General features: G+C 36.7%; 1 protein-coding gene and 1 long non-coding RNA gene across 2 annotated transcripts in view; one reads left to right on the top strand and one right to left on the bottom strand.

The window, feature by feature from the left end:
* LOC106881088 (uncharacterized) overlaps positions 1 to 27,883 on the bottom strand; it is a 465,749-nt gene that overhangs the window by 379,835 nt on the left and 58,031 nt on the right. The window lies entirely within an intron of this gene.
* The window catches only part of LOC128249275 (uncharacterized), a 48,812-nt gene continuing 44,985 nt past the window's right edge, over positions 24,057 to 27,883 (top strand). The window contains exon 1 of the long non-coding RNA XR_008265365.1: positions 24,057 to 24,156. This is a non-coding gene — a long non-coding RNA (uncharacterized LOC128249275). The remainder of the gene's footprint in view (positions 24,157 to 27,883) is intronic.

Below are 27,883 nucleotides of genomic sequence, written 5' to 3'. Positions count from 1 at the left end.
TTGTTCGTACGCATGCGTCATACAGTCTGCCTTTTACTCTGAGTGAGAGTCCCTTTGTCGCCAGCAGGGGTAAGAGCTCTCTAAACTTTGCCCAGGCTATTCTTATTCTAGCAGCTACACTTTCAGCGCACCCACCCCCACTACTAACTTGGTCGCCCAGATAGCGGAAGCTATCGACTACCTCTAGTTTTTCACCCTGGAATGAGATAGAAGTTGTTTCCTGTTTGTTTGCAGTCTTTATTGCACCTGAACATCTGCCACAAACAAAAACTAACTTGCTAGTTAACCTGCCTTTGATTCTGCCAAGGTTGACTTTTATCCTTTTAGGGTCAATGAAAAAAGTACCAATTACACACTGGGATCAATGTAATCGTCTAGCCTCCTTCCCACAAAATTTGAGGCCTTGTGCCTGTAATAGAAAGGATTATTATTATCATTATTTTTAAGGCAGCAAGCTAGCAGAATTGTTAGAACACCAGGCAAGATGCTTAGCAGCATTCCACCCATCTTTACGTTTAGAGTTCAAATTCTGCTGATGTCGACTTTGCCTTTCATCCTTTTGGAGTTATGTAAACAACTTACCCCTCCCCTAAAATTGCTGGCCTTGTGTCAAAATTTGAAACCAATACTATTATCGACTTTGACTGAATACTCTCTATTTGATAAATTTATGACCTTGTGCTAATGATAAACATTCATTACAAATAAAAGTGGTGGTAGTGATGGTAGTGGTGGTGGTGGCAGAGATGGCAGAGAAGACAGAAAACACAGACTTGGAGGCTTGCCTTGTCTATTTGGATACCTTTGAGTTCTATGTTCAGCTCCTGAACATGGTCAACCGTATCTTTCCTTTCTCTGAGCTAATGAGATACCAATGCTAAATCAACTGACATAAATTCCTGTTCTTTTTAAAGAGTCTCACCAGGAAATTATGTTATTAGTATTTGGAAATAAACATTAGAAACTTCCTTGTTGGCTCCTTCAATCTCATATTCTGCTGTAATTCTAAGTTAGGATTAAGCTTGCATTCTACAGATGAATTATTTAAAGTAATGCAGAATATTCAACTGTAGGTTTAGGTATGGCTGTGTGGTTATGAAGTTGACTTTGTAGCCATAGGCATCTGAGTTCAATCTCACTGCATGGCACCTTGACTGAGTGTCTTTAATTTTAACCTTAGGTCAACCCAAGCTTTCATCATCATCATCATTTAACATCCATTTTCCATGCTGGCATGGGTAGGATGGTTTGATAGAAACTGGCAAGTCAAAAGATTGCACCAAGTTCTGTTGTCTGTTTTTGGCATAATTTCTATGGCTGGATACCCTTCCTAATGCCAATCACTTTACAAAGTGTACTGGGTGTTTTTACATGACACTTGTTGTAGGACAAAACTCCTGAACTGGTGGGGGAATAGTACTGAGGGGCAGAAAAGATGACTCACGTTAGAAAAGAAACATGGCTACCACAGAGAGAGAGAGAGAGAGAGAGAGAGAGGAAGAGAGAGATAGTGAAGATGTGACAGGGAGGGGCATCCCCCCTCCCCATGCACCCTGGGATTGAAGTGGAGTGGGGATTGGGGAGAGTGAGTGGGTAAGTGAGTTCACAGGATTTCGAAAGAAGTGGGAGCTAGAGGTTGGAAGGGGCTGCAATGAGTGGACATTGGTAGAGGTAGGGAGTGGTCAGGAGGATATGCTGTGAGGAAGGGATTTAGCTGGAACGTATGCACAGGTAGGTAGATGTGTGACAGGGAAGAGAGGCGGGGAACAACAGTGGTGTGTATGGGTGTGTTGTGGAGGAGGGAGGGGGAACGAACATGGACTTTACTTAGCTGGGTGGATCTTCTAAAGCACAGCAAATTTCAGTTGTCTTAATCCTCTGTCAACTCCTCTGTGAGGCTCAACATCTGACAATCATTTCTCACTGATTTGTCCCATGTCTTCCTGGGTCTTCCACTTCCAAATTTTCGGTTGCATTTAGAGATTGGCACTTCTTTATGCAGCTGTCTTCCTCCATATGCATCACATGGCCATACCAGTGCAGTCTTTTCTCTTGCATACTACAAATGATGCCTCTCAAAACATTTACACTTTGTTGTACAAACACACTGACATTGCACATCCAGCAGCACAGAGTATGCTGGTTTCATTTCTTTCAAGCCTTCGCATATCCTCTGCTGTCACAGCCTTCGTAGATGTAGTAAGCTTTGTGAGTAAGATTGGGTGCATAGAAACTGTGCTGAAGCTCATTTGATGGACTCTACTTGATCTGAAGTAAACTAAATGTTTCATCTGATTTAATATCACTATATATCTCTTTGGGTGAAGACATATGACCAAGTGTGATCTTGGTCTCTTAGACACCATGGGAACTGGCCCCTTGAGTCCTAGAACTTGAGACAATAATGTTCAGGATAGCTTACTATATCTCTTGGGTATCTTTAGTGGAGTCCACTCTCTTGCAGCAATTTGGACTGGGTCTCTGGCTGGAAAATAACTTTTTTTTTTCCTTCCATCAATCTTAGAGATTCTAAAAAAATGGTCATGGACACTGCCTTTCCTCTGCCAAAGCCATAATGCAAACTTTTAAAAAATTGTTCTTCAATGTAAATATCAGAATTTACAGAATGAATGAATAAATGATGGGAACGGTTATAATTAGAATGTCTTGATTATAGGTTTACATTGTTAGGATAGATCTGGGACTGAAGAACAAACAACAACAACACACTGCCCAACAAAAATTGGCTTCATGCCTTGTATCCAAAAACATCAATAATTGTTATTATTTAAAACTTATTGTTATCAACACATTTTTTTTTTATATATAAAGTTATCTTAATGTATGTTAATTCCTTTTGGTGATCTGACTTTAACCCACCACAAAGTTGTGGCCTTGTGCCAATATGCGTAATCAATATATTAATTCTGATATTGTAGTATTTAGCTCCTGATGCCATATTGAAAAGTTGATGATCTGTAATATATTTATTAGAGATTAATAGTTACATCATGTGGCAAACAGTGTATTAGCATCAATTTCTTGTAATAGTGGGGCGATTGACAGAATCATTATGGTGTTGGACAGATGCTTTATAGCAGTGATTCTCAACCATTTTTTTACCTATGGACCCCACTCCCGATAACCATTCAATATTTAAAACATCCTATTATATCTCAAGAACTGGGGGAAGGTTGAGCTAGCCAAACTTCATGCAGTTCTTGAAAGTAATGCATATATATTGTACATTGAAATGAGAATGTTCAGAGCCATGTATGCATCGATATTTGAATGTACTGGTATGTACTTGTAATTAGCTATTATCAGGAATTGTATAAAAAACACACTGATCCACACACATACACATAAACAAACAAAAAGGAACGCAGTGTGAGTAATGGACAGAGTCAAAACTATTGAAAAGGTTGCAAGACACAATGAAAATTTTAGAAGAATAAAAAAGAAAAAAGTGGAAATTTTACTGGTGAGTGTGTTAAATTATAAGGCACCAAAAGAGAATGACTCTCCTCAGACACAACAGTATCGAAAACATATTTCGTATATTGTAGAAGTATAACCAATTTATTGCTAAATTTTAACAGAAAAATCTTATATGGACTCTGGTTGGGAACCATTGCTTTATAGTAATTGTTCCAGATCATTACTTTTGAGTTCTAATCCTACCAAGGTTATCTTTTGTCTTTGATCATTCTAAAGTTAATAATATGCCAATCAAATTTTAGGGCCACTTTTCCTCTCCCCTTCTCACTCTTTCATCCATCAATTACATTGCATGCTAGAACCACTCAATGTGTATGGTTTCCCCGCAAGAACTGGGAGAAGGTTGAGCTAGCCAAACTTCATGCAGTTCTTGTAAGTAATGCATATCGTTGTACATTGAAATGAGAATGTATAGAGCCATGAATGCATTGATATTTGAATGTACTGGTATGGCTGTGATTCCAGGTTCAGTTCCACTGCATAGCACCTAGTGCAAGTATTTTCTGACCAAAGCCTTGTGAGTGAATTTGGTAGATGTGAACTGATGTGTGTGTGTGCATGCATGTGTGTGTGTTGCTGTCTGCTTGCCTTGACATCACACGTGCTAGTTGTGAGAAAGTGTAATCATCAAATGAGTGGTATCCTTTATTTCTAATCTTCTGTAGAAACATGTTAGGTCATGAGAAAATATTACTTTACTTGGAAAAAGAGGTGAGGGTTGGCAGCAGAAAAAGCATCCAGCTTAGAAAACTCACCTCAACAAATTCTGTCTGACCCATGCAAGCATGGAAAAGTAGATGTTAAAACAAATGATGATGATGATGAAATATGAGAAAAAGCACAGCAGATGCAAAGTTTATTTGTTGGAAGCTGATGATTCACTTCATGACCAACCCATCTTATTCTGAAGCTCAGTGTATCCCAGTTTTAAGTGTTACCTTTTTTTTTTAAAAGATGCAGAGTGTAACTTGAAGGAGAATTGGGTGCTATTTCCAGCAGATGAAGTAAACCACCAAAAGTGCAACAGTAAATTTCTTAAGTCAGTCCTATTTTCAGTCAATTTGTCTGGAGACTGGCTTCTAAGTGGTGAGTGTGGGGTTGGGGCTTGTAGTGCAGCTATATCTATGGAAGGAGGGGTTTAACCTACATGAAAAAATATACCCCATCTCTGTTACAAAATATTCTTACTCTTTATTTATAATTTCTCATTTATGAAAATAATCGGATTCTGTTATCAAGCTGTTTCCCTTTAAATGGAGGTATTTAGAAAAAAAGGGCAATGATAGCCCCTTAAGTATCAATTTCCCACCAAAAAAGGAGGAAGCCATTTTTCATTTCTCAGTTCTAGTTAATGATGTTGGGGTTAGACTTAGCTGACCCTTATTTTAGAACCATTTGTGAAGTGGCAACTGAATTTGGTGACAGTGATAGTGGTGGTGGCAGTGGTGGTGGTGAAAGTGAAGGAAGGTATCTGCAATATAGTAAGGGAACTAACTTGATATTTAAGTACTGCTGAACTCAGTGACATACTGTGTCTAAGTCACATACTGTGTGATATCTTAGCAATCCTATACTTTCTCATTTCTGATCCTGACATTTGATAGAGACAGTACACAAATTCTTCTCCAGCAGACATTGAAAGGTGGTGAAAAGAAATCACAGGTGCAAGCAGGCTTACTGCTTTATCTCTATCTTTGAGAATTTTTTTTTTTCCAGAAGTTAGCCAGGAAGAGGGGGAGGTGGATAGAAGGAAGAGAAGAAGTGTGAGAGGAAATTCAATATTTCCTTTAGCCAGAATGAATTAAGTCCAACACAGGAAAATATGTCTTTGAAGTAAAAGTTAAAAACATAAATTTTTTTGAAAATACAGAAAAACTATAAAATTTGAGAAGTATGGTAAATTTCTATAAGGAAATATTTAGAGATTAACTCTCTTAACATGAAATTATCTTTACTTTTTTATTTGTTTCAGTTACTGGAATGTGGTTAAGCTGGGGGAACTGCCTTGGAATGCTTAGTCAAGTAAATCAACACCAATGCTTATTTTTTAAAATTTGGTACTTATTCTATTTATTGGTCTCTTTTGCCAAACCGTTAAGTTATGGGGATGTAAACAAACCAACATTGGTTGTCAAGAGGTGGTGTTGAGAGAAACAAACACAGACACAAGGCTACATACACACAACACACACACACAATCATCATCCTCATCATCATTATCATCGTTGTTTAATGTCCGCTTTCCATGCTGGCATGGGTTGGACAGTTTAACTGAGGTCTGGCAAGTCGGGAGGCTGCACCAGACTCAAATCTGATCTGGCAAAGTTTCTACATCTGGATGCTCTTCCTAATGCCAACCACTCTGAGAGTGTAGTGGGTGTTTTTTACATGCCACCAGCATGGGACCCAGTCATGCAGCACTGGCATTAACCACACTCAAATGGTGCTTTTTACGTGCCACCGATATTGGTGCCAGTCAGGTGACACTGACATCAGCCACGACTATGATTTCATTTGGCTCAACAGGTCTTCTCAAGCACAGCATATTGCCTGACAGTTGAATGGGCCAGTTATACGACACTGGCATCAGCCATGGCTACGATCTCACTTGGCTCAACGGGTCTTCTCAATCACAGCATATTGCCAAAGGTCTCGGTCGTTGTTATTTGAATATTCACTTTTCAATGATTGCAAAAATATATAAATGACAGGCTTCCATGCAATTTCTGTCACTGAAATTCACTCACAAGGAATTGGTCAGTATGGGGCTGTAGTAGAAGACACCTAAGGTGCCATGTAGTAGGAACCAAACCTGAAATCAGTGATTGCGAAGCAAGCTTTGTAACCACACAGCCATGCCTGTTAACTTTTTCAAACTGGTATCTATCAGATCATTAAGAATGAAATGTCCGATTTTGAACTGAAAGTTTATTCCACTTTATCTCAACAAAAAGTAATGCAGCTAATCAAAGTATGCACCTAAATTATCAACACAATTTTGACATTTTATCGGTAGCTTATTTATGCCAGCAGCAAAGAATTCTGGAAAGCAAGAGGTGATGAAATCACGAAAGACTGTTTTTGCCTCTTCTTCAGATTTTAAGTTTTTTCCTTGTAAAAAGTTGTCTAATGCCTGGAAAACATGATAGTCAGTCGGTGCAAGGTCTGGTGAATATGGTGGATGACAGAGTACTTCCAAGTTCAGTTCCTATAACTGGAGTGGCATTCTTTGCGCAGCATGTGGTCAGCATTGTCTTGCAAGAGGATTGGCCTGTCTCCATTGACCAATCTCGGTTGTTTAATTGCAAGTTCACTCATCATTTCATTGAATTAGTTGATGTATACATCCGCTGTATTTGACTTACCAGGTCTCATGAAGGTGTAATGGATGACACTAGTATTGGACCATCAAACAGACACCATTAGCTTTTTTTGGTGAATATTCTATTATTGGACTGTGTTTTGGCATTTCGTTCTAGCCAACCACCATACAGAACACTTGCTATTGTTGAAAAGAATCCATTTTTCATCACATGTAACAATATGATACAAAAATGATTTGCTTTCATGCCGTGACAGCAAAGAACAGCAAGTTTCAAGATGGCGTGTCATTTGATGCTTGTTCAGTTCGTGTGGTACCCACTTGTCCAGCTTCTTTACCCTGCCAATTTGTTTCAGATGGTCCAATACAGTTGGAATCGAAACATCAAACCTTGCTGCTGACTCACATGTAGTTTGAGGTGTATCCACTTCCATTACAGTTTCCAGCTGATCATCACCCACCTTGATCTCAGGTCTACCATGGGGCTGATTTTCAAGAGTAAAATAACCAGACTGGAACTTCTCAAACTATCAATGTACAGTGAGCTCATTCGCCACCTCTTCACAAAATACCTCATTGATGTTTTGAGCTGTCTGGGATGCATTGGTTCCACAACAGAACTCATATTCATAAACAACACAAATTGTTTATCTATCTATGGATTCACAAACATTGATTTACAAGAGAAAAATCACAATATAATCAGACACCATGAATTGCATTTCGAAAGGTGATGACGTAACTCTTCAATGTTATAAAACAAAGAATTGTCAGGATAAAACATTAGAGTTAGCAACTGTCAAACTTGGTGTATAAGAAAATTATACATTTCATTCTTAATGGCCTGAAAGTAAATCCACAAGATTCAACACTACTGAGCATCAACAAAGCATGCCGATGACTGACTTCTGTTCTGTCCATCTTTGGAAACCTGCATCACTCATTCAATTACAAATTTTGGTGACTGTTATATTATACAAAACACTTTTTTGCTTTTTAATATTTACATCAACACAGTTAGGTGAACTGGCAGAATTGTTAGCACATCAGACAAAGTGCATAGTGACAATTCTTCTGGCTCTTTACCTTCAGATTTCAAATCCCACTGAGGTCAGCTTTGCTTTAAAAGGGCAGCAAACTGGCAGAATCATTAGCACACCAGGTGAAATGGTTAGCAGTATTTCATCTGTTTTCACGTTCTGGGTTCAAAATCCACTGAGGTCGACTTTGCCTTTCATCCTTTCAGATTTGATAAATTAAGAACCAGTGAAACACTGGGGTCGATGTAATCAACTAGTCCCCTACCCCCAAAATGTCAGGACTTGTGCTTTTAGTAGAAAGGAATATTTACATCAACACCATTTTAGTTGATTTGATTTCCAACAATCGTCAGGTTATATACTCCTGGAAAGTACCATCATCTAATATGCACACACACATAAAAACTGCACCTGATAATAACCAGAAATTAAATTGATCAAGATGTGGTGCAGTTATAAATATGATATGTTAGAGTGGTGCATTCGTTTCTAAATTACAAGAGCAACAACAACAGCCACTCCTGAGTTAATATATACTCTTCCCATGCTGGCATTGGTTAGATGTGAGTTAGTGAAGCAGTATTCTATGGCCAGATGTCCTTCTTGTTACTGTAATTTTCTAGGTAAGGAGTTTTTATTCCATTTGTCTTTATGCATGACAAAACTACTAAGCTACAAGATGTTGTTTATAAGAGATTGCTTTTGCTCATGCAGTGACAGTGTGAAGATATACAGAAAACATACATACACATGAGGAAGCTCACTGTATAGATGTAACAGGCTTCCTCTTCGTTTCCATCTCCAAATTTCACTCAGAAAGTATTAGTTGGCCCAAGTTACCACACAGTGAAAACCCAAAACCATGTGGTAGTAGGGTAAGCATCTTAACCACAGAGCTATGCCAATACCTCACAAAAAGCTAAAGAAAAAAAGTTCTTATTAACAACTCATTTCAGATATTTAAACATTGAGATTACAATATATTAAGAGATGAACAAGCAAAGCAGAATCAACATGTTCTGATTGTCAAAATGTACTTGATACACTCAACCCCTGTACAATAATATACAGTATGGTCCTATATCATCATCCTGTGTCAGACAATATAAACAAGACGTGTATATTGATGTACCATAAGAGGAAATACAAGATAAAGTTTCAGGTAAGGCTTCTGAGTTGAGGAGAAATGTTATTTTCTCTCCTACTTCTCATTGCACTCCAATATAAAACCCTGTTCTTTGTTTCCCAACTGGTTTATATTGGCAAAAACCACAACTTTTCTTCCAATTCTAGTGACTATCTCAAAGCTTTACATATTATTCAGGCTTCTAAATATATAAATTATTTTACTTCCTAAATTCTATTTATTTTCCACATTGATGATATCCCTGGGTTATTTCCTTCAGGTTTTCTGTTGTGTTTTTACTCCAGTAGATGTAAACACTTTCAATATTCATATATTATTTCTCTCATTTGCAGTATGGCAGACGCATGAAATGACAATGCTTTATTGAGGTCTAATAACACTGACACATGACAGGAGTTGTCACTTACCATATCTGTCAAAGGTCAGATTGATATGACCTCCAGTGCATTGCCTGTGTCCAACTGGGATTTCACTGTGTCAACCCATTAAAAAATATATATTAATAATAATTTTAAAAGAATTTATTTTCTAAATTTTGGATTGTTGCCATTGTGACTTGTTTAACTGTTTAATGTTAACCCTACTTTGACACCAGTTTCATCATGACTGATTCAAATTACTGTTCTTGCTTTTCTTCTCCATGTGATATGTGCTTATGTTTTATATATAAATGTGTGTGTGCATATATAGTTGGTCAGTTGTTCATAAGTCAGAGAAAGTCAAGCTCACTCTTTCAAAAATTTCTTTGAGCAGTAATATTTTATGCAGTTGACTACATAAAAATATATGTATATATATATTGGGTCATTCTATAAATAATGTGGCTTTATCAACTGCACAAACTAAAAGTCAGAGGGGGATGGGATAAACTATCTGCATCAACTTGCTATAAGAGCAGGTGGTAATTTTACCTTGTACTTATTCTTAGTGCAATGTTTGAAGAGTGCAGTTCAGTTTTAACAGTTATTTTTTCAAAGCTATAATGGAAGTGACAAAGGAGCATATTCAGCATATTTTGCTTTATGAGTTCAGTTAAGGTAACAATGCAACGGAAAGTGCAAGGAATATTAATGCAATATATAGGGATCGGACAATAAGTGTAAGCCAGTGTCAACGGTGGTTCCAGAAATTCTGAGCCAGAAACTACAGCCTAGAAGATGAGCCTCATCCTGGAAGATCTGTGGAGCTAGACGAGGATGTCCTGCAAACCATGGTGGAACAAAATTCCATTGTAACTGTTGAGGAACTAACAGAGAAGCTTGGATTTGGTCATTCAACCATTCATCAAAACCTGCGTGCCATCATAGAAGTCAGCAAATTGGGTCAATGGGTTCCACACAAACTTACTAAGTCTAATGCTCAGCCACATACAGCAAGGATGACATTCGAGAGGCTGGAGCAGTTTGAATGGGAAATGATGTTCCGCCCACCATATTCACTGGATATTGCCCCATCTGATTATCATTTATTCCACAATCTTCAAAATCATTTGGATGGGAAAAATATGAATTCTGTAGACGAGGTCAGAAAAGTACTGGAGTAGTATTTTTTGTCATGGACAAGTGAATTTTGGAAGAGGGGCCTTGCAAGTCTGCCAGATAGATGAAAGAGCATTGTAGAAAATGAAGGAGAGTATATCTTAGATTAAAAAATAAACAAAGTTAATTTTAATTTTGAAAAATAAAGGAAGTATTAAAAACTGAATTATTTATGGGATGACCCAATATATATATAAATATACATATATATGAGTGTCAAAACAAAAGACTGGAAAAATTAAGTATATTTTTAATCCCGTTCCATTACAACATAGGAGTTACAAAAGTATACATGTAAGAAAAATGCTTGTATGGAATCTCCTATCACTAATTCTTCAGACAAAGATTAAAAAATAATACAAATTTTCACCCCTTATACACACACACACACACACACACACACACACACACACATATATTTATGTATCTATTTGTGTGTGTTATATATTAGCATTTTGCAATTTACTCTTAAATAGTAAAAGAATCCAACAGAAAAATAAGTACTGAGGTTAATTTTTTCAACTAAACCCTTAAAAGTGATGCCCCAGCATGGTCACAGTCCAAGGAGTTAAACATAAAAAATAATGATAAAAGACAAAAGATCTCTCTAGCCATTTTAACATTTCAAGGTCATGGCTAGATATTGTATTACTGATGAAGTCTACTAACATTGAAACATGTCCAAAGTTGTTGCTGCATTACTAAAAATCTCTACTGCATTCCATATTTAATTAAAATTTCAGGGTTATCTCCTCTGCCTTTTTTGGTCCAGAATTACACATTTAGATAATGATTAATCTCCACAAGAAGGGTGAAATTTTAATTAATTAAAATTCTTCAGTTTATTATATTAAGTATGCTAGCTCACACTTTTTTGTTGAAGTTGTATTGATTTATTTACAAGACTAATGCCTTAGGGGAAAGTAAACACATCACAACTTCCAGTCCATTTTTCCGCAAAAATCTTGAGTGTCTTAATTCTTAGCAATTAAAATTTATTTCCCTTCATTTGTGTCACTCTAGATTAATTATATTGATGGCTTAAATTACCTCCATCTGTTTAGTAAACAGAAATAATTACTGAAGTGCTTGAGTAATATCTCCCTATGTTTATTTGTGTGTGCATGCATATGTCTGTGTGTGTGAGTGTGTGTGTGTGTGTGTGTGTGTGTGTGTGTGTGTGCCTGCATATGCATGTGTATGTGTACGTGCACGTGCATGTGTATGCGTGTACATATACCCCTAACAACTAAAAGATGTGAAGAAACTGCTATATCTATGTTGCTTTTTGTCATTTAACCCCAGGTTGGCACTGATCAAGCACACCAATGATCAAAGGTATTTGGATCATGATTATTCCACTCTTTACTAGCACTTGTGTACTCTGGATTAATCATCCAAAGTGTTTTTCCGTAAGACAGTAGGATGTAACACCTGAGAGATTTGGCTTCAGTTTCTAGCAATTGTGGCCATATAGAAGCCCTCTCGTTTTGGCTTGTTCTATATCAATATAGTTGCTCAACTTATTCAATAAAGTAGCTAAATAAATACATGCCGCAAACTTCCTATTTACTTTAAAATGCAGATCATTTATACGTCTTAAAATTAAAGTGTCAAGACAATAATATCCACAACTAAATAGTTGAAGTTAGAAAGGAATGATTAAACACTGAAACTCAAAGCAGAGTATGAATGATATGTTATATCATCTTCATATTCATGTTAGCTGTTCTGAAAGTGTTTGATCTGACTGACTACATGACATCGGCTTCTTGATGCAAAACTATCTTAGATATCTCAACAACAGCCTGTCTGAAAGAGTGGTCATGCTGACATTGACTGACTGCTACTTTACAAAGTAAAGGGAATAGAGAAAGGAAGAATCTAAGAACACAACACATGGGCCCTTATGTTAATCCCATTTTAAGTAAATTTGTCAGTGAACAGGTCACGGTCTCAAAGCAACGAAAATATTTTGACAAATTAAATTTAAATGTTGAAGTGAATCAAACGACTAATAAACACCTTCCACGCTGCAATTGTTTTCGTTCCAGCACACGATCTCAGATCAGGTCACTTGCTATGCAAGTACATCTCCCTATATATATACATATATATATATAGATTTAGATAAACTTAGATATGTTTCGACCAAAGATTGGTCCAGGCCATGTCTAACTTAATAGCACCACCTGATAGGATTATCCAAATCCTTTTTACAGTCAAGTTTTGTTTATGGTCCATTCAAGTCGTGAGTTCTTATTGAGTGAGTTGTATCCAGGTATGGGTGGCTTGTCTGGTATTCCTTGAAGAAATCTGTCTAGACTCCGTTTAAAGCTGATAGGATCCTTTTCCGCTTTTATCTGTTTTGGGACAATGTTAAACAGGGCAGGGCCTGTTGAGGAAAAGAAATTATGCCACAGTGTACCTATATGTTCTGATCCTGAATTGAGCAGGGGACATATATAGGAAAGTAAAATGCAAGGGAATAAGAAACTGTCATTAACTTCACTAGCTTACAGCTGTTTCTGCTCTAAGATGCAATGCAGTTGTGGTTGAATGCTTTGTGTAGCATCCAGTGCTGGATGCCTTGTCTCTACTGAGTATGGAAGCAAATATGTTATGTAAGATTAATTTTGGGGATCTGATCAAAGATTCTGCAATTAAAAAAAACTAAGAGAAAACTTTTCAAATATAAATAAAGTGGCAGTATACAAGAATAAATATTATTTCCATCTCACTGTTAGTTTTGTTTCATTTTGAAAAATAAAATGTGTTTTATGGTTTATTAATGTTTATATTTTGAATTATTTATTTTAATTTATGGGGACAGCAAAACTTTTTAAGTGCTTTTGGATCTTTATGACTCTTAATTGGGCCCTGGTATCAGTTACCCTATAGCTTCATTGGAGCTTCAAAAATAAAGTTCAGTTTTATTTGGGAAAGCATTTACATTTATATATATATATACTAGCAGAGATACCCGGTGTCACTCAGGATTAAAATGGCATAGTTTTTTTTTTATTGTTTTCGCATTTCAGTCATCTGACTGTGGCATGCTTGAGCACCAATTTTAGTCAAAGCAATTGACCCCAGGATTTATTCTTTGTAAGCCTAGTATCTATGTATATATGTAATCTGAGATAATAGTTTCATTTTTAATAGTTTCACTAATAATATTGAAACTATTATTTCACATTACAATAGAGATGTTATTGCTTCACTTTTGACACATAATACCGAAACAGTATAAGAGATTGCTCCAGCCTCGCATTAAGCAAGATGTTGAAAATTGTTTTGGCCCACGACACTCCATGGGCTCTAAGTAGTGCATGTGTAAAATTTGAATGAAATTGGTAAAAAAGAGGGGAAAGTAGTTGAGAATAAAGGAAAGAAAGAAGCAAAAAACAGGTGAGGATTTAGGGGCCAGGTGAGCATATAGTTCTATGTGAAAGTTAAGAATAGAGAAAAGGTGGGTGTGTACATATATAGGAATGTATCTGTTTAAAGATAGGAACAAGGGGTGAATGGTGCATGTGTGCATATTTTTTTGGTGGAGTGAGTGTATGTATACATGTAGAAGTGTTTGAGCATGAAAATAGGGATGACGGTGTGTGTATGCAATTGTACTGGGGGGGGGGAAGCATGGCAGTGAGAAAGAGGGAGTGGGAACAAGTGTGAGGTAAAAGGGTATGCAGAGGGTCTGATAGAAGTGTGTGCAAAAGTATTGGCATGAGATGCTTGCTGCATGGAAGGAAGGTAAGTACAAAGAAATGAAAGTAAGAGAGAGAAAAGTTTGGAGTCCAGGGAGAGAAAAATAAGAGAAAGACTGGGGAAAGAGTAATTATAACACTGGTACAAAAAAAAGTTAGTTTGTTATGTGAAAGAAGAAAATTAATGAGGCACATGGAGACATGAGAGGAGTGTGATGAAGGTGGGCACACATGTCAGGATATAAAGTGTATAAACAGAAAGAGGAAAAAAGAAAAACTGAAAAAGTGAACAAGAGAAGCAAAAAAGAAGAGAAAGGTGCAATTTTGAGGAGAGAAGTTAGAGTAAAACAATAGGAAAATTGGAGAAAATAAATCACAGTATATTGATATAAAAAAAAATGACCAGTTCTATGAGAAAAGAAATCTAAAAACAACACAATACAACACTGATGAAAAGTCTGTAGAGATTATACAACTGGTGCAAAGTTCAGGAGGTAGGAATGTCCATAATATGGTGAGGAACCACTAGATTCAGATGTGTGAGTATTTGTAAGGGTTAGTGATGGAAGAGACAGGAAAATAGAGAAGTAAGTTCTATCAAAAGTTACACATCTGGAAATAAGTCCAAGAAGACATGGTAAATTCTATAGGGAGGTAAAAAAAATAAGCTGAAGAGAGTTGACTCACAATGTATGGTATGGAGAAGTATGGTAGAATCATATGGTACAGAAAAATCTTGGAAAAAAAAAAATCTCTTCAGATAGAAGAGTGAAGAGAAAGGACTGTAAAAGGCACAAGTGTGTGCATATTTGTGTGTGTGTGTGTGTGTGTGTGTGTGTGTGTGTGCATGTGCATGCATGTATGCGTGGCATGCATTAATAAGCTATGTGTGAAATACAGTTGTCAAACAAAGTGGGGTTTATAATTCAAAGTTAAAGCCAAATTTGGTGAATAAATGACAGTGACTCAATCTAATTGGGTGATGTACAATATCTTGATCCAGTTAGAACCATACCTACTTTCTTAGTCTAAATTATTTGGGAATACTGATTATCATGTTTACCTTACTGACGATCCACTTCAGGTATCTAATGATATAAAAGCAATATAAGTGAGGGAGCATGCATACTTTCTAACAGCACTAAGGCTGAATTCAGCTTTGCTGGGTCAGTGATCCCACTAGATAAAACAATCATAGTCTTTTGGTTGACAAACCACCAAAATTAATATAAGGAAAGACTAAATATCTATTTTTATATAGAATCAAATTAATATACTTTATGGTGTTACATAATTTTCTTGCTCTAGCCGCTGTTGTAGTTTAGCCCCAGGTCAATCCTTATCAAGCAGACCTGTGATCAGAGACATTGCAAGCATGATCAAATTGTCTTTTTATTCAGACAAGGTTAATAAATGTGTCTGTCATTTCTTAAGACAGCAGATTATGATTTGAAGGAAATCTAACTGCTATCTCTAGTAGATAGAATGACTATGTAGAGGATTCCTTAGAATTGGCAATAATGACATTATCTCATGGGAAGAAGAGCTGTCTTTATACAAAACCCAATAAGTTTCCACTGCAAAGCAACAACATAGTAACATTTCTTTTTTCTAAAGCAATAAATAATTCCTTTTTAACAGACTTGAAGCTTCAAATTTGTACGAGATAAGAAATGAAAAGCTTTTCCAAATAACATTATTGACATAAATAGAGTGTTCCTAAACTGAGATTCAAAACTGGTTTACAATATTAGTCTTTAGAGATTTAGCACATCATAATGTAACAACCACAACAATAAAGACAATGATTTTGTCTTATGATGCTCAAGGTCATTACATATCTATGAGGCATGGAGGTACAAGCACCAATGAAGAACGGTTTCAGTCACTTGTTAACTCTCAAGGATGGGTTAAAAGTAATCATCACAGAACAGGTGGAATTGCAACTAATTAAAGGTTCTTCTTAAAATATCAGGGGCGTTTGAATGGCAGAATATATTTTTGGCGTGGTAGATTAGTGGGGTATGGGAGTGAGGGAAAATATTGCTGTAACAGATAAACTCAGAAGAGGGAAGAAGAGAAATATTTTGAGCCATAATAACAGAAAGTCTTTGTTGTTGAGAGCCAGATGAATGAGTGGTGGGAATAGCAAACATCAAATCCACCACAACCCAATATTACAAGCGCACAGTTACTTGTTTGGCAAGGAATTTGATCTGAGAACAAGCATTTGAAGTAGAAATAACTGCATCATGATATCCATTTTAAAACACTGTATAACATTATATTCATTTTTGTTTCAATTTGTAAATACTATCATACATTATTCAGTTTGAAATCCTTTTGTTTTTCATCTATAATTCAGTCACTGATACTCTGTTCCACAGCATCTGAAATACAATGGACTGGCCATAGATGTATGACATAAATCAAATATAATAGTTGATGTGTGTTTGAAATGATTCTACTCAGCTACAAAACAAACACAGAATATGACAGGCTTCTGCACAGTTTCAGTCTACAAATTCTACTCACAAGATTTTGGTCAACCTGAGGCTATAGTAGAACACCTTTGTCCAAGGTACTGGCAGTGGAATTGAACCCAGGTCCACCTGGTTGCCACTAAATGAAACAGCTATACCATAGTTCTGTTAAGTCAAGACTTACCACAGGAGTTATGCAACAACTACAACAAAAAACAAGTACCCCAACCACCACCACCACCACCAAAAACACCACCACCACTACCACCATCACTACTACTACTATCGCCACCACCTTCAATATTTATCTATAGCCACCACTACTAAAGTGTAGAATAGTTTTGTTACAACTTTCAATATACAGCTGATTAACTCCTTATCCGTAAATAGGATAAGCATAGGATACAAACAGTCTGTGTGTAGGAGTAAAGTAATGAATATATCATTTATATCACCCTAAACAGACTGAAATACAAAGAGACTTTTGATATCACATTGCTGTCAACTGATTTCAGTTTGTATTATTAGCATGAATTAAAGAATGTTTTCAGCAGTTGTTATTTTAAGTTTACAGCTGTGTAAATGGTATTCAGAGATATTGGAAGTTAATTTGACTTGGAACCAAATGCTAATCACCTCTGCACATACACATACACACATATACACACTTTAGAGATACTTACAAAAATAATTAAACAAACAAGTAAACAAACAGATGAGTTTTTAAGATTCTTAAGAGAAGGATGAAGCAGATAGAATGGTAAGATAGAGTACATTATGTATTTGTGAATGTGTGTGTGTGTGTGAAGGGGGGGAGGCAGGCAGATAGATATATTGATAAATAACAAGGTAGTTTAATTGAAGAAACACATTAGAAAGGTGGGACGCTTGGGAAGGGCAGAGAAAATAAGCAAAAAGATGGACTGAGAAGATGAAGAAAGAGTAAAGGAATATAAAGATATGTTTGAGAAGAAAACAAGATATGTGTGTGCATGTGTGTGTGTGTGTGTGTGTGTGTGTGGAGAACGAAAGACAGAGAGATACACATAAGAAAGAGAGAAAGCCACAACATATACAGATATGGACATAAAGGGAAAAGAGGGGAAAAATAGAGATACACATATATGAGAGATGCTCATCCACTAACTAAATAGATAGAATTCCCTATTGATTAAATTGTGTTCCAGAAGAGCAGCTTCCAGTGTAGGAAAGTTCAGAAGTAGGGTTCAACAATCATAATGGAGCCGGGAATATTCCGGAGAGCAAAAGAGCTTAAGCTATTTCGAGTATTTTGAAAGTCATTCAATATCTACTTTACTTCATAATTGAACCATTTTATTGATTCGATTTTCATTACAAAACAACGAAGTTTAATCTGTTAATTCTTCTTTTTTTTTTATGTTATTATTTGTTCTGTTGCTTTAAGACATTTCCATTGGTGCTGCAATATAAACATCTTAACTAACATCATCCAGCTCTGAACAATTTATCACAAATCCATTTTTAATCACTTAGGAACCATCCATATCTAAACAATTTGTTACAATCCATACTTAATTACAGTGGGATCAGCCACAATAATTCCCACATCTAAACACAACATCACAATATCTAATCTCTTCAGTAATAACAATATCTCTAAACATGTCCTCACATTCTATATCTAAAACATTTTGGCGCCATTCCTACTTAGATGCTCAGTGCCATTAATGTCTCTTAAATACTTCAGCATTGTCCGCATTTAAACACCTCTTTGACTGACCAATTTAAAACATCATCAGCAATAAAGAAAAGAATACAGGGTAGTGGTGGTGGCAGTGATGACAATGATAATGATGTTGGTGATTTTGGTGGTGATGACGGGGCCTGAATGCCAAGAGTTTCCAGCTGTCCATCTTAACTATCACCTAGTGTTGATTAGCAGTAACTTTTCCCAATCTGAGAAGTGCTCTTAATTTCTTCTTTGCAAATAAAGCCTGCCAAGTAAGGTGCTAGCATACAAGAACAAGAGATATTTGAGAGGAATCTTAATCCTACACACACACACACGTTTCTTGTGCGATACAAATATTTCTAAATGATGCAACAACATTCAGCTATAGTAAGAGGGGTAACTGTCTAGACAACAATGTAGAGAAGGAAGCAGAATTCATTAATGAGCAGGAAGGGTGAGGTATTGAGGATGATGGAGTTTTGTTTTAAGATAATTCCTTTGGAAATAAACCCATGATGATGATAATGGTGGTGGTGGTGTGTATGTTAATTTCAACAATTTTCCTTTCTTATTACATCAATTTTGATGTGTCCCTGGGCAAGCACAAAACTGTTCTAGTTTACTTGATTAACCAAATATGTTCCACTCCTACTTCTTGATTGAGTAGTTTATCAGTAGGGAAAGCATCCAACTGTACAAACACTTGATCCAACACACAACAAAATATCCTACCAATGCTACCATAAAAAAAAATATACAGATGTAAAAGTATTTTTCTAAAAATTCTTGTTGTTACTGAAAGACAGTAGAATTTTCTGGAGGTCTGTCTTTTCAAGACATTGATTCCTTGTAAAAAGAATACAATGAATGACAGCAAACGTTTTCTTTTATAGATTAATAATTAAAAATTTCGTGTAAATTATATTAAACGTGGCAGTAAGACAGGGCAGTGTTCATCAACTTTTTTCAGGTCCTTCAAGACGGTTGGAAGAAAGAGACAAAGTTACATCTAAAAGTGCTTTTATATTGAAATATCAGAGACATTGTGAGTTTGAGATGTCAACCTTTGCAGTCACCTGATTGTATATCTATTTCATTGTATTCATCATCATCATCATCGTTTAACGTCCGCTTTCCATGCTAGCATGGGTTAGACGATTTGACTGAGGACTGGTGAAATCAGATGGCTACACCAGGCTCCAATCTGATTTGGTAGAGTTTCTACAGCTGGATGCCCTTCCTAACGCCAACCACTCCGAGAGTGTAGTGGGTGCTTTTACGTGCCACTGGCACGAAGGCCAGTCAGGTGGTACTGGCAACGGCCACGCTCAGGCGGTACTGGCAACGGCAACAAATTGTTTGTCCTTCAGTTTCGAAGACAACCAAGATATTATCTCTTATGCACTACAACAATGGAGGATGCAGTTGCACAGTGGCTGAAGATTCTTGAATGCTCCTCCATAACTTCAATGTAAAGAAACTGTGGAAGTAGTGGAATGTTTTGCCATGGACACACATGAGACCTTGACTACTGCATTGAAAAGCTGGCCATCTGAGGTTTGAAGAAGTTCAAGTTGTGATTTGTGCAGTATATAAAAATGTAGTGAAAGTCAATGGTTTGTGCTGGGTGGTAAAAAGTAACTTTTCAGTGAAGACTACAAGACAAAACAGCAAATCAGGAAAGAACCAGTGGGGACAGATCCTAGAACATTGAATTTATGTCATAGAAGGCTTCGCATAGGATTAAGATAGTTGGAAATATGCTGTTTGCAAACCTCATGTAGCTCATCCTAGAATTAAAAAAATGATATGAAAACATGGATGATAATTCACTCCTAAAAAAAGAAAAGACAATTAATTGGTTTTCTGCCTCATAAAAATAACAACACCAACAAAGATATATACCATATTTTGCGGCATATAAGATGCACACTAAAACTATCATGGAATATGCAGGAAAATGTAATTATACGTAAGAGGAATTTCCAGCTTTTTTCCATAGGACAAACAGACACATGTGGAGTGTTGCAAGGGGGGGGGGGGCAAAGTCCACATAAATGATTAGCCAGTGTAAAAGTTAGCCCATGTAAGGCTTAGAACAAACAGCCAAAATAAGGGTTAGGACAGTTAACCAAAGTATGGGTTAGTGACATGCTAAGTGGCATGGTGGAGGTCACAGGGGTGGTGTGGTCTGAACAGTTTATATTGTTATTTGCTGCCCAAAACAGAAAAACTGTACTGCAACTGGTTACTGGCTCATCCACGCCTATACACCCTGGAGAAGCACTGGGTATTATGCCAGTTTTCCTATGGTTTCACTGTTTTTTCATTGCATCAGCTTCATGAAACATTTGAAAAATTCCTGAATATCCTAGCAAGCTCCGTGCCTTTGGCACTTGGCCCGAGACTGACTTTGCCGTAGTGCATGTCATTTACTCACTAAACCTTATCTTTTATTACTGTTAAGTTCCTTTATGTTGTCTCTTCCCATGTATTTTAAATGGTTTGGCACACATATTTTGGCCATAACCTCAATGAGATGAATTATCCCACTCCTCTTTCATTTGTACCTTGAAAGGCTTGTCTATTGAAATATCCAGGGGTTGTAATTGGGAGGTCAATCCACCAGGTATGACAGCTATTTCAGTGTTTAAGTTCTTTACCCTCCTTATTGTACTCTCAGTTGTGTGTGCACGAAATTAGTCCCAGACAAGAAGGGATGGTGTTTTGCATAAAGCACCAGGACACTTTGGCAATACTTTATCTAACCATAACTTTATGCCATTTTCGTGAATAACAACTCCTGATGGAAAATGGTCCTTTGGAAATGTTTTTCTTTTAATTATTTAGATTGGTAGTAGTTTCGTGCCATCTGCACAACAAGCCAATACTATGGTGTCGTGTGTTTTTTCATGTCCTGTTGTTTTAAAAGTAACTGTTTTGCTACCTTTAGCATCTAAATTCCTGTTCAAGGGAGCATCAAATATCAGTGGCACCTTGTCCATATTTGCAATATGACAGAATTTGTAGTTGCTGCGTTGTCTTGCATGTATCACAAATCAGTGAAATTCCAGTATCTTGTTTTCATATTATTCTGGCATTTTCTGTGCTATCCTTGTTTTTGTATGCATAGCCAATCCGTTTCTTTTCATGAAACGAAAAGACCAGCTTGCACAGCCACTGAAATCATAATGACCACTTGCTGCTGCTGTAACTTTAGCTTGAAAAATTATGGCTTTAGTTGACACAACTATACCTTTGTTCCAGTTATCTGCAGCCCAGGTTTTCAACTCATTTTCAAGTTCGGGCCATTTTGCATTTGGTTTCCACAAGTTATGCTTCCATTTTGCAGCTTGTTGTAGTTCATCCTCCTATTTTCTCCACATCCGTACCATTTTCTCCACTGGAGGTGGTCCAAAAAGCCTAGCAGCTGTTTTGTTACCATGTTCCTTGACTTATGCTATCACTTGCAATTTGAAGCCAATAGTGTAACTATGCCTTTTCTGCAACTCCATTCTATTAGGGTATAGATATTCTGAAAATTTAAAAAAGTGAATATTAGTAACAGTAAGTGGGGTAAAAAGTACCATTGTACACTATTACTGTATGGTAATCTGTAAATATGTTTGTTCACTTCACTGAATGATAATATTTGCCCCACTGTGTGTTACTGATATTTACTGTAATTCTGATTGAAGAGATAGGGAATAGCAATGTGTTACCTTGAGGAGGTCCATGTTCAAACTGGTGATGTTTTCAGTTTTAGCTGGCTGCTCACTACAACTGTGCATATGCTTTGTCAGTATTAGACTCACTTGGTACTACCAAAGCAAAACAAAGAATGTCCACCAGATGGTTATAATGGAGAGACAATTGTTCTGTTGTTTGATTAAGTGTTAGCTCGAGTTGACGTATTTTCTGCTTCATTGAAGATTTGTTTTATCTATACGATACTGTTACTTGTTGATACAGGAAATATAATAATGGCTACTGGTTGGAAATCTGTAAACATCTATGATAACGAGTGGTTTGCTTCACCACAGCCAGTAGTTTAGCAAATTATCACAGTCACTTATGGAACATTCCATGTTTAACCTATTATGGCATTCTGGTAGTTTCAAAAATTATCATACGGAAAAATGTCTGGTTTCTAGTATTGCTGTGACTAACTGAAGGTGAATTCAAAATCTGCACCAATGGTGCATGTTAGTTTCCAAGCTGCTCCAGTGGCAGTGCCACTTCTATTGTTTTGGCTTGATAAGCAAAGATGGTAAGTGCATGTTACAGTAGGCAAACTTTAATTATGGGATCATGAGCCCATTTTACTCATAACTATTGCCCCCATTGTTAATTGTGAATAAAGCCAGAATGTTTAGAGAAATAGAAAAGCTAAAATGTGTAGTGATGAGAGAAAGCAGAAAATAAACATAATTACTGGTGTGTTGAGCAGTGTCTCTCCAGATGTATTCAACAAAGCACCCCAGTACTGGTAATTACAGGGTGTGGGGATATGGAATGAGTACATGTAGCATGTGCAAGACCTGTACACATTGTGTACAGTGTAATATACCATTATATTCATTTGGAAGTTGTCTGAGTTGTTTGTATTGTTAAACAAGGGGGATACCAAGGTCCAAAGCTGGACCTCAAATCTGACCTTCACCATGCAGGACACAGAGTGATTTTGAGGGTGCTGATATGGTAGGCGTTAGCATAACGAAAACAGCTGAAATGTTTGGTGTATCAAGAAGTACTGTCTTGAAAGTAATGACAGCCTTTGAGAAAGAGGGAAAAACCTTCTCATCAAAATAAAACTCCAGAAGAAAACCGATACTTTCAGATAGGGACCGTCGGACTCTAACGCGAATTGTTAGAAAGGATCACAAAAGTACAGCTCCCAAAATTACTGCAAAGCTTAATGACCACCTTGAGAACCCAGTTTCCACAAAATCTGTTTGCCAGGAGCGGCACAAAGCCAGATTTCATGGGAGGGCTGCTACTTTCAAAAAAAAAAAAATGTTGCAAAGTGTTTAGAGTGGAGTAAAAACCTACAGAATTGGTCCCTAGAGCAGTGGAAGAATGTTATTTTCTCAGACATGTCATCCTATTTAAGCATTTTATATGATCAAATTCATCCTATGGTTGTGGAACTGTTTCCAAAGGGAAACGCAATCTTTCAGGATGATAATGCACCAATTCACACAGCTAAAGTTGTTACTGAATGGCACGAGGAACACTCTAGGGAAGTTGAATATCTTATCTGACCACTACAGTCCCCAGATCTCAATATTATTGAACATTTATGGTGCATTTTAGAAAAACAAGTAAGGTGTCAATATCCTCCACCATCATCACTACAAGAACTGGAGACTTTTAGCTGAAGAATGGACAAAAATTCCTTTGGAAGCAATTCAAACTTTGTATGAGTCCATACCTCATAGAATTCAAGCTGTAATTAGTGCCAAAGACGGTCCTACCCCATATTAAAATAAATTTATATGAAATCTTAAGTGTTTCCATTATTTTGTCCAACCCTTGTACATATATGCATACAAACATTCATATACATATACATATGGCTTCTTTCAGCTTCCATCTACCGAATCCACTCACAAGCCTTTGGTCGGCCCGAGGTTATAGTAGAAGATACTTGCCCAAGGTGCCATGCACTGTGACTGAACCCGGAATCATGTGGTTGGTAAGCAAGCAATTTACCACACAGCCACTCTTGTGCCTGTGACTGTCAATTATCATTCCATAAATTAATACTGTTTATCATCTGTTATACTTAACTAACATATTTTTATTACAATTTATTTTGTGATTGGGAAGCAAGCTGCTTACTACACTACCATAATGCTTTAGTCTCATAGCTCCAAACATAGTCAATGTATGTTACCTGACATTTTCATGCTGGAAACCTTCCAGAAGTAGAGAGGTAAATTAACAATCACTGGACATAGCGGAATAGAAAAGTCTGTTTTCGCCATGTCCAGTTTTAGAGGATTTTCAACACGAAACTGTTCAGTAACATAAACCAGCTGTTATGAAATAATAATATATAAATAATACAGCCATTCTATATCACCTAATATAAAGAATGTCTGTTTTTTCCTGACTTATGAAAACATATTGGACAACTATATAATTTGAAAGATATGAAATATCGCAGTAATATTAATATTATAATACATCAGAACCAGTGCCAATATCTGACTTGGATAAGTGAAATTCATATTGTGTATACCATCAAAAGACCTTCTGAGAAACCAGAAAATGTAGTTTTTTTGAACTCATTATAACTAACAGTGATTCCACTTTCCTTAATGGTTGATAATGAATGAAAGTTTTCAGCCAGATAAATTTGTAATAGTTATGTTAGCTCCAACTTCATATCTACCATAATGCATCTTCTTTTATTCATTCATTCATACATGCATGTATACATACCCCACTGTGATATGTGGTTGTTGTTGTTAAAATCATATACGAGGGGAAGTCACAAATTATCTGCACTTTCATCAAAACTTTCTTTAGGTTGGCTGCACAGCCTTCAGAGCTTGTGTGCAAACATAACAGACCAGACAACACAGTTTATTTGGGGCAGAAAAGTTATGTACAGCCATCAAGGTTTGTTGTATTGCACTTGTGAACAGATGGTAAGAAGCGTGTTTCCCAATCACATGGTTCCAGGTTCAGTCTCACTGCGTGACACCTTGGGTATGTGTCTTCTACTATAGCTTTGGGCCAACCAAGACCTTGTGAGCGGATTTGGTAAACGGAAACTGAAAGAAGCTCATTGTGTGCGTATGTGTGTCATTGTGTGTATATGTGTGTGTATCTTTGTGTATGTGTTTGTCCCCTATCACCACTTGACAACTGGTGTTGGTGTGTTTACATCCCCATAACTTAGCAGTCTGGCAAGAGAGACTGATAGAATAATTATCAGGCATTACAAAAGAATTAATAAGTACTGGAGTTGATTCATTTGACTAAAATTTTTCAAGGTGGTGCCCCAGCATGGCCAAAGTTTAATGACTGAAACAAGTAAAAGATAAAAGATAAAATTTCTCTCCCACAATCAGTGAGAAGACTATACTCTTTTACTTACTTGTTTTAGTCATTTGACTGCGGCCATGCTGGAGCACCGCCTTTAGTCAAGCAAATCGACCCCAGGACTTATTCTTTGGAAGCCTAGTACTTATTCTATCGGTCTATTTTGCCGAACCGCTAAGTTGTGGGGACATAAACACACCAGCATCGGTTGTCAAGCGATGCTGAGGGGACAAACACAGACACACAAACATATACACACACATACATATATATATATATATATATATATATATATATACATATATACAACGGGCTTCTTTCAGTTTCCATCTACCAAATCCACTCACAAGGCTTTGGTCGGCCCGAGGCTATAGTAGAAGACACTTGCCCAAGGTGCCACGCAGTGGGAATGAACCTGGAACCATGTGGTTGGTAAGCAAGCTACTTACCACACAGCCACTCCTGCGCCTATCTGTAGAGAATTGTTTCAAAAGCTACAACTCCTCTTACTCTGATTATGCATTTACACTCAAACTAATAATTATTGGTGCACTTCATCATGCTACTAAATGCTTAAGTCACAGTCTGAAGAAGCTAGGATTTTAAAGCAAAGAAAGAAATTGACAAACACAAACTTTACAGATACAGTTTATAAGTGGAACATTGAAAATATGCAACAACTTCTTAAAGTCTGATTTGTAATAATTTTTAATATTGTTGTCCAAAGTCCAATGAAGAAGCTTCTGTTTTTTTTGTCAGAAAACAACTCTCACCTTCTATAAATACTAAAATATAACACACACACACACACACCACTTATCAATGCTCTGTCACCTACTTTCACTGGTCATGTTTGTTACTGTTAGTCTTAAAAGCCAACTTGCATATGCCGAACAGAGTTCTGGACACTTAAACCAAAACCCATATTGTTGGACTAGAGTAGAGAGCCATTTATTTTATCCTACAGTATTTATCTATCTATTTTACACATCTATCTGTGTGTGTACGTGTGTGTGTGTGTGTGTGTGTGTACATTTGTATCTGTCTGTTTGTCTCCAATTCTCTGTTCTAGCTGCAAAGGATTTTTCTTGGTTGCTGTATCACTTTAAATTGAGAACGGTGATAGTTGTGACATATGTCATGAGGACGGTGACAGTGATGACGGAAACGGCAGTGACAGAGAGATGGTGGATGACGAAAGGAGAAGAGGTAGTCGAAATGGTGGTGATACAGTGTGGTGGATGAAGTGATGCCAGCTATAGTATGATGGTAGAGGAAGTGTTAATGACAGTAATGGTAGCGGCCATATTGGTAGCCACGGTGATTGCTGTGGTTAAATTTGCTGGTGACAATAATGACTTGATGGCAGCTGATGACACTATATAGGTCTGTTCAAACAGAGATGATGTAGGAGAAGGAGCAGTAACAGCAACAAGCATAAAACAGAAGATATATATATATATATATATATAGATAGATAGATAGATAGATAGATAGATAGATAGATAGATAGATAGATAGATAAAGATATTGATATTGATACTGAGATGAAAGAAATCTCACCTTCCTTGCAGGAACTTTTACCTTCCCCCTCTCACATACATCTGAACTTCCCAAGTAATTACAGGAAGAATCTACCCAGTTACTATAGCAAACATTAAGTAAAACCTAAAAATCTAGAAAAAGAACATGTATATTCCAGAAACTGTAACTCTTAATTGATAAGGTTAAAACAAAGTCTTTTCATTTCCTCTAACGTTTTTTTTTTTCTATGCACACATGAAATAGGATACATGTCAAAGTAATTTGAAGGCAAGACATACATGGTTTACGGCTGTTATATATTGCAATTTGTCATTGATAGAAGTCAAGACATTAATGTTCACAAACTGCAATAATAATAATCCTTTCTACTAAAGGCACAAGGCCTGAAATTTGGCAGGAAGGAGATCTATTCGATTACATCAACCCCAGTGTTTCACTGGTACTTAGTTTATTGACCCCGAAAGGATGAAAGCCAACATCAACCTCAGCTGAATTTGAACTTAGAATATAAGGACAGACGAAATACTGCTGAGCATTTTGCCTGGTGTCCTAACGATTTTGCCAGATTACCAATTAATAATGATAATAATAATTAAGGCAAATAGACCAGATATAGTTGTCAAAGATCATGAAGGAAAAAAATGCCTTCTAATTGATGTTTCAATACCAGCAGATGACAACGTTTCTCTAAAAGAAATGGAAAAACTTTCAAAATACAAAGACCTGGAAATAGAGATAACTCGAATGTGGAATCTAAAAACAGAAACAATTCCTATCATAGTAGGTGCCTTAGGTATAATAAAAAAATATTCAAACAAATACAT

This window comes from Octopus bimaculoides, chromosome 13, assembly GCF_001194135.2.
Source record: "Octopus bimaculoides isolate UCB-OBI-ISO-001 chromosome 13, ASM119413v2, whole genome shotgun sequence".
Taxonomy (NCBI): domain Eukaryota; kingdom Metazoa; phylum Mollusca; class Cephalopoda; order Octopoda; family Octopodidae; genus Octopus; species Octopus bimaculoides.
This window is presented reverse-complemented; position numbering and strand designations above follow the sequence as displayed.